Source organism: Dermochelys coriacea, chromosome 11 (genome assembly GCF_009764565.3).
Source record: "Dermochelys coriacea isolate rDerCor1 chromosome 11, rDerCor1.pri.v4, whole genome shotgun sequence".
NCBI classification, from domain to species: domain Eukaryota; kingdom Metazoa; phylum Chordata; order Testudines; family Dermochelyidae; genus Dermochelys; species Dermochelys coriacea.
In genome coordinates, this window is record NC_050078.2 from 73,046,119 (window position 1) to 73,057,243 (window position 11,125).

Below are 11,125 nucleotides of genomic sequence, written 5' to 3' on the forward strand. Positions count from 1 at the left end.
TAATTAATATAAATTAATGCCCAATGAAAGAAACAGCTCTGCTAATTTATAATTACTGGAAGCTTCCTCATATATTTTCATAAGTGTCTTTTCCTTGTATGATTTTTTAAAAACAAGTATATTCATTGTTTTTGTTTTCAGCATGGGATTTCTGCAGATATTGACTGAAATGCCATATTGATCCATACCACCAGACATCCCTGTTTGGTGGATTTTATGGCTTTTGAATGTTTTTCTTCCTTCCACCTTTCAGTTGTCACATTACGGGTGGTCAGGCAATGCTGCCTATTCAGGTTGCCTGACACGTCTTATTATAAGATTGTGTTTTCAGTTGCTTATGACTTTGCCAAACTTCACCCATGCAGGGTGAAATTCCGTGCCAGGTGTCTGCCTCAAGTTGAATTTTTTGGGAAAGTTTCCATCAGAATGCGCTTTTGCCATTTGAGAATGAGGTTAGGGAGAAATAAATGACTAGCCGTGTGTTTTTTTGTTTTTTGTTTTTGTTTTTTGTAGCTCTTGGGAGATTGACTATATTATCATTTCCAAACTTTTGAGCCCTTGATATTGCAACCATAATGTTGTCTTAACATAGCAAAGTTTTTGTGTGTGTGTGTGTGTATGTGTAATATTAAATTAGTTTGGCACATACTGGAGAGAAAATGGCTAAAATAAAACTTAGCTGCTCTTTACTTTTAGTTGTTGGATATCAGAACTATGATGGAGTGCTAGAGTTCCAGGTGGGCTGGTAGTGAGCACTTACGCAAAATGCCAGTTTTGATTATTGATGCAAGAGTCCTTAAAAATAATGGATTGGAAATGACTGCAACAGCTTGGGCTTCTTGGATGTGTCAGGCCCTGCAATGAGAGAGGAGCCGATAGGCAGAATTGGAGTGTGAGTCAGGACCTATTTGAATGCAGGCTGTTGCTGAACACTTTCCAGGCCTCTTCCCACAGGTACTGAGGCTCACACCCTGAAAGGAGAGTCCACCCCTCATAACTATTTATTTTCTGTTACAGCAATGCAGCAACAGGGCACAGCGCTTCTGTGACTACTGCCAATAATGGCCAGTTTCCAGGATTTGGACTATAGATTCAAGGCACAGCAAGGGTTAATACTTTGCACTTCCAGTTTCGCCTTCCATCTGAGATGCCAAAGCACTTTGCAGTCATTAACTTTTCACAACCGCCCTGTGAAAGAGAGGGAAGGATTACTATTGCTAGTTTACGTATGGGAAAAGAGGCACAGGAAGGCACTTGACTCATGATCCAAGGAGCCAGTGGCAGAGTCCAGATTAGAACAATGGTTCCTGACACTTAGTGCTTTGCTTCAGATGCTGGTCTTTGCTTCTTCTCTGCACTGCTAATTTCTGCTAGTTAAGATTTTGCATCTCCATGCATTAATACTGGCCCAGTATTAAATGCACCTAACCATGATGCATGATGCATGATGCAAAGGACTCAAGATGCACAATATATATTAGAATTCATTGTTCAACTGTTCTCTGGTATTCCCTTTTTAACATACTGTGTCTCTTTCTCACTAATGTATTGAGTGGGTGCTGTTCTTGAGGGCAGTGCCAACAGCATGAGCCGTTGTCTTCCCTAATTTCCCGCTTTGGAATAGTCTAAAGCTGCTTAGCATCTGTGACTGAGAGTGTGTATCTGGAAGGGAGCCACTAATTAGACATCAGAAACGACAACAGAAAACAGAAGACAGTAATGACTCAAATGAACCAAAACTCTGACCATTCCCAGGACTGAAAGTTAGAATGAATTCTGATCAGGACTGTGAATAGTGGAAACACTTTGGACAGACATGGAAAGACAGGTAAGTCACCTCTCCCACCCTCATGCCCTTGTCAAGAGACTTATACGGGTTATACCCAGCTGTGATTTGAGACAGAGTTACTATTGGCGGGGGAACAGCCCTCTTTTTTTTTGGTTCTGTTTCTGCTGGTGACCTCATGAGGTGAGTGAAGTTACCTCAGCACATGATGCTGGAATGGTGGTCTTGTATGTCTGGCACTCCATGATGAGTGTACCAGGTGTGATTACAGCATGTAAGACAAGGCACAAAAGTCTCCTGTTTTTGTTCGGTTGATTCAGAGAAACCAAATGCTGAAAGCACTTTGTATAAAAGAAGAAAGCAGGTCCTACTACTAATGATGATCAATGCAGATTGAGGAAACATGCTGTCATTCTCTTCTCTCTAAACAGAGGATTGAATGCAAAGGAATATTTATATAGGACTGTCTCCATTTATTTCAATTCGCTTTGGATACACCCTCCCCATCACTGAATTCAGTGTAGCACAATAGGGTCCTAGTCTGTGACTAGGGCTCCTTGGTTCAGTGAAAGAGATCCTGATTATTTTTATAGGGAAAGGGAATGCACTAACATGGATTAGACAAACATGGCTTTCATAGAATATCACAGGGTTGGAAGGGACCTGAGGAGGTCATCTAATCCAACTCCCTGCTCAAAGCAGGATCAATCCCTAATTTTTGCTCCAGATCCCTAAATGGCCCCCTCAAGGATTGAACTCACAACCCTGGGTTTAGCAGGCCAATGCTCAAACCACTGAGCTATCCCTCCCTGCAACCATTAAATTCCTCCAGTGGTGTTCTGTTGGGATGATGACAGAAGGTATGCTTTCCATTTTTCTCTTGAAAGAACAGAGAAGACAACTGAAGAAAAAAGTAATACAGGTAATAATCTGCCTCAAACATTTAGTTCAGGAGAAATTGTGCAGTTGATCAGGAGTCTGATATTAATGATGCTGCATCATAGTAATATTTCTCTTAGCTAAAGCAGATACAAGCACTGCTACATAGCTGTTTTCTTTTTATTAAATTAATTTTCTTCTGTGGAAGCCCATTAGAAAACACTTTTTCTTGTTTCTAAAAAATAATTTTTGCTCTTTGTGTTTTATGCTATACTGTTTCAATTTGAGCTTATCATGCTAAAAACCCTCAATAAAATACAGACATTAATTCTATATGGAAGACAATGTTCTGTACCATGTGTCACTAATAAAAGGTTTAGATTAATATACTATATCAGAATGATGTTATAGTGAAGAGGTTATGTTAGCTACTTATCAGACACTGGCTGTTGTAGTAAGGTCCTTATTGTAAATTCTGCTTTAAAAGTATTAATTTAAGCCTAATTTTTGATGTTTGCACCATATGTATCCAGCCTGACTCTCACTTACATCAGTGGAATTAATGTAGCAGAGGTGAGATGAGTTAGGGTAAGTGTGTAACATCCGTTGTCTGATTTAGTCATGTTCTTTGATAAAAAGCATACACTGCTAAACCTGTAGGGAGTTCTCTCTGTTACTGTGCAACTTAAATAGGAAGGGCTTCTTGTTTCTGCTGAGCATCAATTTGATTGCTTTGGCAATTGGATTCTGATCTCTCTCACACCAGTATAAATCAGGCGTAATTCCATTGCAGTTGGAGCAAACCTAAGGTCATGATCTCACACTAGTGAAGCCACGGAAGCTGGATCACGCCTTAAAGCCAAGATTTTCAGAAGTGACTAGTGATTTTGGGCCTCAACTTGAGAAACCTTAAAGGCGCTTGAATTTCAAAGGGAGACTCAGCATCTTCTGAAAAGTGGTGATACCTTAAAAGGTGTCTGACTGAGGTATACAGAATCATTGGTCACTTCTGCTAGTGATGCCCTAAATGTTTAATATGCCACACAGAAAGTTACACTGATTATTTTTTAGTAGATTTTATTTCCTTCATTTTTTGTTCCCTATTTTTTGAAAAACAAACAAGCCCCAAAACCACCTTAATGTAGCATTCTGTTCTTGTCAGCCATTAATATTTCACAGCAAAACTTGACCACAGAGCATTCTGAGCTAACGTGCAAATTATAGAACGCACTCATCCACTAAGCTCTGAGTCCTTATCGCCTTTTGGCTAAGATCAAGTGTAGTATCTGTTCTTATCAGTTTAATATCTGATACGTCCATGAAGTGAGCTGTAGCTCACGAAAGCTTATGCTCTAATAAATTTGTTAGTCTCTAAGGTGCCACAAGTACTCCTTTTCTTTTTGCTTATTCCTGTTTGTACTCTTGCAGTTAGGACTGTACATTGTAAAAATGGATTTAAAATACCTGTGAAATAAACAGCAAGATAGAAAGTAAGAGACAGAAGGGACCAATCTCTTCCTTTTTGAAGTCCAGTTTGGAAGCACTGTACAAGCCTTCATAATTTCCTAATTGTAAAAATGCATTTCCCTTCATGGAATTGCTTTTTTCGTGTTCAGTGAAATCTGCCTTGAAGAGCAGAGCAGCAAAATGGGCCAGTGTGACAACCTAAGAGACGAGAAAAACATGACTGCTTAGTAGATTTTAACTTTATCGATTTTCACTTTTTTATTGAGATAACAGACCTGCATAATTATCTGAATATTCATCTCTCATTTGATCTATACCACCTTGAACGTGTTATGAACTGTAGAGTTGATAGAGTACTGTACTGATCTGTAATTTAAAAGACAAATGGCTAAAAATTAGTTAAATCACTATAAGTCACAAACAATATATATATGAAGTCAGGTTGAGGCTGGAGGTTGCACAGGTCATCCAAAACTAAAAGAGATAATATAATAATCAAAGCAAGTTACCTAGTTGTTCAAATGTCATAAACATATCAACAAAATGCCTTTTTGGTAGAGAAATGTGTTTGTTTGCTCTCTTAGCCCCTCACAACATTAACGAATTTCCCAGTGCAAGTAATATTCCCATGTAGGGATGGGAGTTGAGGCACAGAGATTGTGTCTTGCCCAAAATCAGAGAGATTGTGGCAGAGCAGGGAATTTAATCCAATCCGATGCCTTAACCACAATACCATTCTTCATTTCTAGTGGTATGTATTGTCCAGCTGTGAATGGTGTAAAACCAGTTCTTGTTGTAGATGTTTATAGGGAAGTTTTTTTCTATGGAGAGAACTTTCATAGAATCATAGAATATCAGGGTTGGAAGGGACCTCAGGAGGTCATATAGTCCAACCCCCTGCTCAAAGCAGGACCAATCCCAACTAAATCATCCCAGCCAGGGCTTTGTCAAGCCTGACCTTGAAAACCTCGAAGGAAGGAGATTCCACCACCTCCTTAAGTAATCCGTTCCAGTTCTTCACCACCCTCCTAGTGAAAACATTTTTCCTAACATCCAACCTAAACCTCCCCCACTACAACATGAGACCATTACTCCTTGTTCTGTCATCTGCTACCACTGAGAACAGTCTAGATCCATCCTCTTTGGAACCCCCTTTCAGGTAGTTGAAAGCAACTATCAAATCCCCCCTCATTCTTCTCTTCTGCAAACTAAACAATCCCAGTTCCCTCAGCCTCTCCTCACAAGTCATGTGTTCCAGCCCCCAAATCATTTTTGTTGTCCTCCGCTGGACATTTTCCAATTTTTTCACATCCTTCTTGTAGTGTGAGGCCCAAAACTGACACAGTGCTCCAGATGAGGCCTCACCAATGTTGAATAGAAGGGAATGATCTGCCATCTGTCCAATGCAGAGCATTGCTACTGAACAGGGAGAAGTCAACTGTGGTCCATCTCTATCTAATCATCTCACAAATTCCTTTTCTTTACAGTTAATTATTTTCAGCACCTACCCTTTATTGGGAAGCTCAACTGGTTCATAGAAAACTAAACCATGCCGGCTTTCTGTTAGAAGAAACAATTTTAATTTTGGACGCTTTCCCCAAGGATACATTAAGGAACTCAGCTGACCACAATCTCCACCATAAGGTAATAACAGCCTCTCTGAGGAAACTTATCTGCTCTTGGTCACCTGGGGTATGGTTTTGCCACAGCAGCCTTTAGAAGGTCATAGTAAAACAGTGACCAGAAAGGCTCTGAATAAGACTTTGGGACAGTTCCTTTTGGGTAAAGGCAGTGGTGGCTCATGACTCTTTTGACAAATGAGGCAAAATCACACACTAGTTATTTCTACCCATGCCGCATGTATAATTTAAGAGCTCTTAAAATATTCTTTATTTATAGTGAGGAAGCAGTGGGTGGACCTGGGAGCTGGAGCTGCTGCTGGTATTGGGGCCAGTGTGGGAGGTGGAGCACAAGGTGGGCCTGAGGCTTGGTGGCAGCTTCTTGTGTGCACACTCCCAGCCTGCCCTGTGTGGGAGGGGACTGGAGAGGTGCAGGGTGCAGGCCCAATCTCTACCACCTGAAAACCTCCTGTAGCCTGGGCTTAATGGCTACAATATTGTTGTGGCCTCACCACAACACAAGTAGTGATAACCACAGCAAGGCTCCCGTAAAGTGGTGTAGTAAATTACCATGGTAATAAGGCAGCCTCTTGAGGTGCTAGTAACAATACCAAGATTTGATCCTCTCACAGCACTATGTTGCACAATTTGAGAGTGTGAATTGGGACATTCAAATCAAATCATAATTTGTTTGTACATCTGTGTGTATTTATCAATTAAATAAAAAAGAATATGCAAAATGTATTTTGTAGCGTTTTGGAATTCTTGGTTAAGGCTGTTGCCTTATTTTCCTGGCTGATGAGCCATCTGGTGTGGATGCGGGCTTTAATTGTCTTATCCATACCTTTGTACCCTCAGGTTAGATATTTCAATGTGCTCTGCATTAAACTCCAGCCTACATTTATTTTGAACCATTGAAGTTGGTGCAGAATGCAACAGCAATTGTCTGGCTGGATGCAATGGCACCTGAACTCCATGACCTGCACTGGTCTACCCTTGGTCTCCAGAAGGCATTAAAGTGGTTGTTTTTGTCCTGACTATATATATGGATGGCTGCCTCTTTACTTTTGCCATATACTCCTTCAATTGTAGTCAATGGAGACTCTTGAGCTGGGATCTCCTTATCCCCTAACATACATGCGCTCCAAGGATAGCTCTACACTGGAGCTGGAGGTGTCATTGCCAGCTTGGACAGACCCACAGGTGCTAGCTTTGATCGAGCCAGTGCGCTAAAAATAGGAATGTCATCACAGCAAAATGGGCAGCAGGACAGGTTAGCCACCCCAGATAGAATCTCTTCTGAAGCCCCAATATACGTACTCAGGGTGCTTAGCCCATCCTGCTGCCCATGCAGCCATGGCTATGCTGTTATTCTTGGCATGCTAGTTTGGTCAAAACTAGCATGTATGTGTCTGTATGAGCTGAAAATCATACTTCCAGCTCCAGTGTAGGCAGAGACAAGGCTGCGGAAGGACCTTCTGACCTTCTGACCTTCTCTCTTCTACTTTTTTGTCCAGAATAATCCTAATTTGTTGACCTTCAGGGTGCATTGCAAAAACTAGATATCTGGTAGGGTTTCTGAGGTGGTCTGTGGGGTAGTTTGGTGCAGTTGGATGTGTACATTTTGCTTAGTGGACAGTTTTTAAGCTAGGCCAGCAAATTAAGAAGAGCAATGTGGATTATATATTTCAGGTTTCAGAGTAGCAGCCTTGTTAGTCTGTATTCGCAAAAAGAAAAGAAGTACTTGTGGCACCTTAGAGACTAACAAATTTATTTGAGCATAAGCTTTTGTGAGCTACTGCTCACTTCATCGGATGCATTCAGTGGAAAATACAGTGGGGAGATTTATATACGCACACAGAGAACATGAAACAATGGGTTTTATCATACACACTGTCAGGAGAGTGATCACTTAAGATGAGCCCCACCTGCTGGTAATGATTATATGTATCATTATATATAATAATTATATATTCCTATGTGAAGATCACACTGTCAGGGTGTCTAGAGCATGTTGTATAGGAGTTAATACCTATGAAAATAAAATGACTGTTGCAGTAACCAGATCCCATATAATTAAATGGGCCAATAAGTCTGATGTAGGATTGATTTTGGATTAGTTTATGGTTAGCTCAACTTGGGTCTTTGAGTATGATTCTGATCTGTCATACCACAGTGTAAATCAGGAACAAGGCCACTGATGGGTTGCAGAGGATTGCAAGGGACAACAGGAATCGAGAGGACTTGCAGCCAGAGGGAACAGGAGATAGACTGGAGAATTGCACCATCTCCAGGAAAAGGCAGGCCTATGTGGTTGGGGACTTCTTACTGAGAAGAATAGACAGGCCTGTAACAAGAGCTGATCCAGAGAACAGAAGGGTGTGCTATCTGCTGGGTGCTAAAATATGAGATGTGGACCTGAGGCTGAAGAGGATCCTAACGGGAGCTGGAAAGAATCCACTTATTGTCCTTCATGTGGGAACAAATGATAAGGCTAGATTCTCTCTAGATTGTATCAAGGGAGACTGTGCCAGGCTGGGGAAGACGCTTAAGGAAATCGAGGCTCAGGTGATCTTCAATGGGATTCTGCCTGTTTCTAGAGAAGGGCAACAAGGGTGTGAAAAGATTATGATGCTCAACAGATGGCTCAGGCACTGGTGCTATGAGGAGGGCTTTGGGATATATGGCCACTGAGAAGCATTCATGGACAGAGGACAGTTCTCTCAGGATGGACTTCATCTGAGTAAGGAGGGAAATAGACTTCTAGGATGGAGGATGGCACAACTGATCAAGAGAGCTTTAAACTAGGAATCTGGGGGAGATGGTTGGGAGATGTCCAGGTAAATCTCCATGCCGGATTTTAGCATTGAGAGGGAAGAACAGAAAGTAAGAAAGAATAAAGCCATTGGTAGGAGAATGGACATAAGGAGGAAGGGCAGTGTGGATATCAGTCTAATAGGTCATACTGGCTGTAGAATGACGGTGCCTAATTGGGTAAAGAATGTGAGCAAGCCCAAACAGCAAAAATTAAGATGTTTGTACACCAATGCGAGCAGCCTAGGTAACAAAATGGAGGAACTAGAGCTACTGGTGCAGGAAGTGAAACCAGATGTTATAGAGATAACAGAATAGTAATCATGACTGGAGTACGGGTATTGAAGGGTATGTGCTATTTAAGAATGACAGAAATAATGATAAAGGTGTTGGAGTAGCATTGTATATCAAGGATGAAGTAGAATGTAAAGAAATAAGCAATGGAATGGATAAGACAGAGTCCGTCTGGGCAAAAATCACATTGGGGAAGAAAACTACTAGAGCTTCCCCTGTAATAGTACTTGGGGTGTGCTGTAGACCGTCGGGATCTAATTTGGATATGGATAGAGCCCTCTTTAATGTTTTTAATGAAGTAAATACTAATGGAAACTGCGTGATCATGGGAGACTTTAACTTCCCAGATATAGACTGGAGGACAAGTGCTAGTAATAATAATAGGGCTCAGATTTTCCTAGATGCGATAGCTGATGGATTCCTTCACCAAGTAGTTGCTGAACCAACAAGAGGAGATGCCATTTTAGACTTTGTTTTGGTGAGCAGTGAGGACCTCATAAAAGAAATGGTTGTAGGGGACAACCTTGGTTCAAGTGATCATAAGCTAATTCAGTTCAAACTAAATGGAAGGTTAAACAAAAATAGATCTGTGACTAGTGATTTTGATTTCAAAAGAGCTAACTTTAAAAAATTAAGAAAATGAGTTAGGGAAGTGGATTGGACTGAAGAATTTATGGATCTAAAGGTGGAAAAGGCCTGGAGTTACTTCAAGTCAAAGTTGCAGAAACTATCAGAAGCCTGCATCCCAAGGAAGGGGAAAAAATTCATAGGCAGGATTGTAGACCAAGCTGGATGAGCAAGCACTTTAGAGAGGTGATTAAGAAAAAGCAGAAAGCGTACAAGGAGTGGAAGATGGGAGGGATTAGCAAGCAAAGCTACCTTATTGAGGTCAGAACATGTAGGGATAAAGTGAGAACGGCCAAAAGCCATGTAGAATTGGACCTTGCAAAGGGAATTAAAACCAATAGTAAAAGGTTCTATAGCCATATAAATAAGAAGAAAACAAAGAAAGAAGAAGTGGGACCACTAAACACTGAGGATGGAATGGAGGTTAAGGATAATCTAGGCATGGCCCAATATCGAAACAAATACTTTGTCTCAGTCTTTAATGAGGCTAATGAGAAGCTTAGCGATAATGGTAGGACGACAAATGGGAAGGAGGATATGGAGGTAGACATTACCATATCTGAGGTAGAAGCGAAACTCGAACAGCTTAATGGGACTAAATCAGGGGGGCCAGATAGTCTTCAGCCAAGAATATTAAAGGAATTGTCACATGAAATTGAAAGCCCATTAGCAAGAATTTTTTATGAATCGGTAAACTTAGGGGTTGTACCATATGACTGGAGAATTGCTAACACAGTTCCTATTTTTAAGAAAGGGAAAAATGGTGATCCGGGTAACTACAGGCCTGTTAGTTTGACATCTGTAGTATGCAATGTCTCGGAAAAAATTTTGAAGGAGAAAGTAGTTAAGGACTACTGAAGTCAATGGTAATTGGGACAAAATTCAACATGGTTTTACAAATGGTAGTTCGTTTCAAACCAACCTGATCTCCTTCTTTGAGAAGGTAACAGATTTTTTAGACAAAGGAAATGCAGTGGATCTAATTTACCTCGATTTCAGTAAGGCATTTGATACATGGAGAATTATTAATTAAATTGGAAAAGATGGGGATCAATATGAAAATTGAAAGGTGGATAAGGAACTGGTTAAAGGGGAGACTACAACGGGTCATACTGAAAAGAGGACTGTCAGGCTGGAAGGAAGTTACTAGTGGAATTCCTCAGGGGTCAGTTTTGGGACCAGTCTTATTTAATCTTTTTATTATTGACCTTGGCACAAAAAGTGGGAATGTGCTAATAAAGTTTTCGGATGACACAAAGCTGGGAGGTATTGCCAATACAGAGAAGGACTGGGATATCGTACAGGAAGATCTGGATGACCTTGTTAACTGGAGTAATAGTAATAGGATGAAATTTAATAATGAAAAGTGCAAGGTCATGCATTTAGGGATTCATAGCAAGAATTTTTGTTATATGCTGGGGACACATAACTTGGAAGTAACAGAGGAGGAGAAGGACCTCGGAGTGTTGGTTGATCACAGGATGACTATGAGCTGCCAATGTTATGTGGCCATGAAAAAAGCTAATGTGGTCTTGGGATGCATCAGGCGAGGTATTTCCAGTAGAGATAAGGAGGTGTTAGTACCGTTATACAAGGCACTGGAACATTCTCAGATGTAAAAAGAAAAGGAGTACTTGAG

The 11,125-nt window shown here is 40.8% G+C and overlaps 1 pseudogene; it reads left to right on the forward strand.

Annotated features, from left to right (window-relative positions):
* Nucleotides 1-3,913: 3,913 nt before the first annotated feature.
* LOC119840934 lies at nt 3,914-4,121 on the forward strand (annotated as a pseudogene).
* The last annotated feature ends 7,004 nt before the right edge of the window (nt 4,122-11,125 follow it).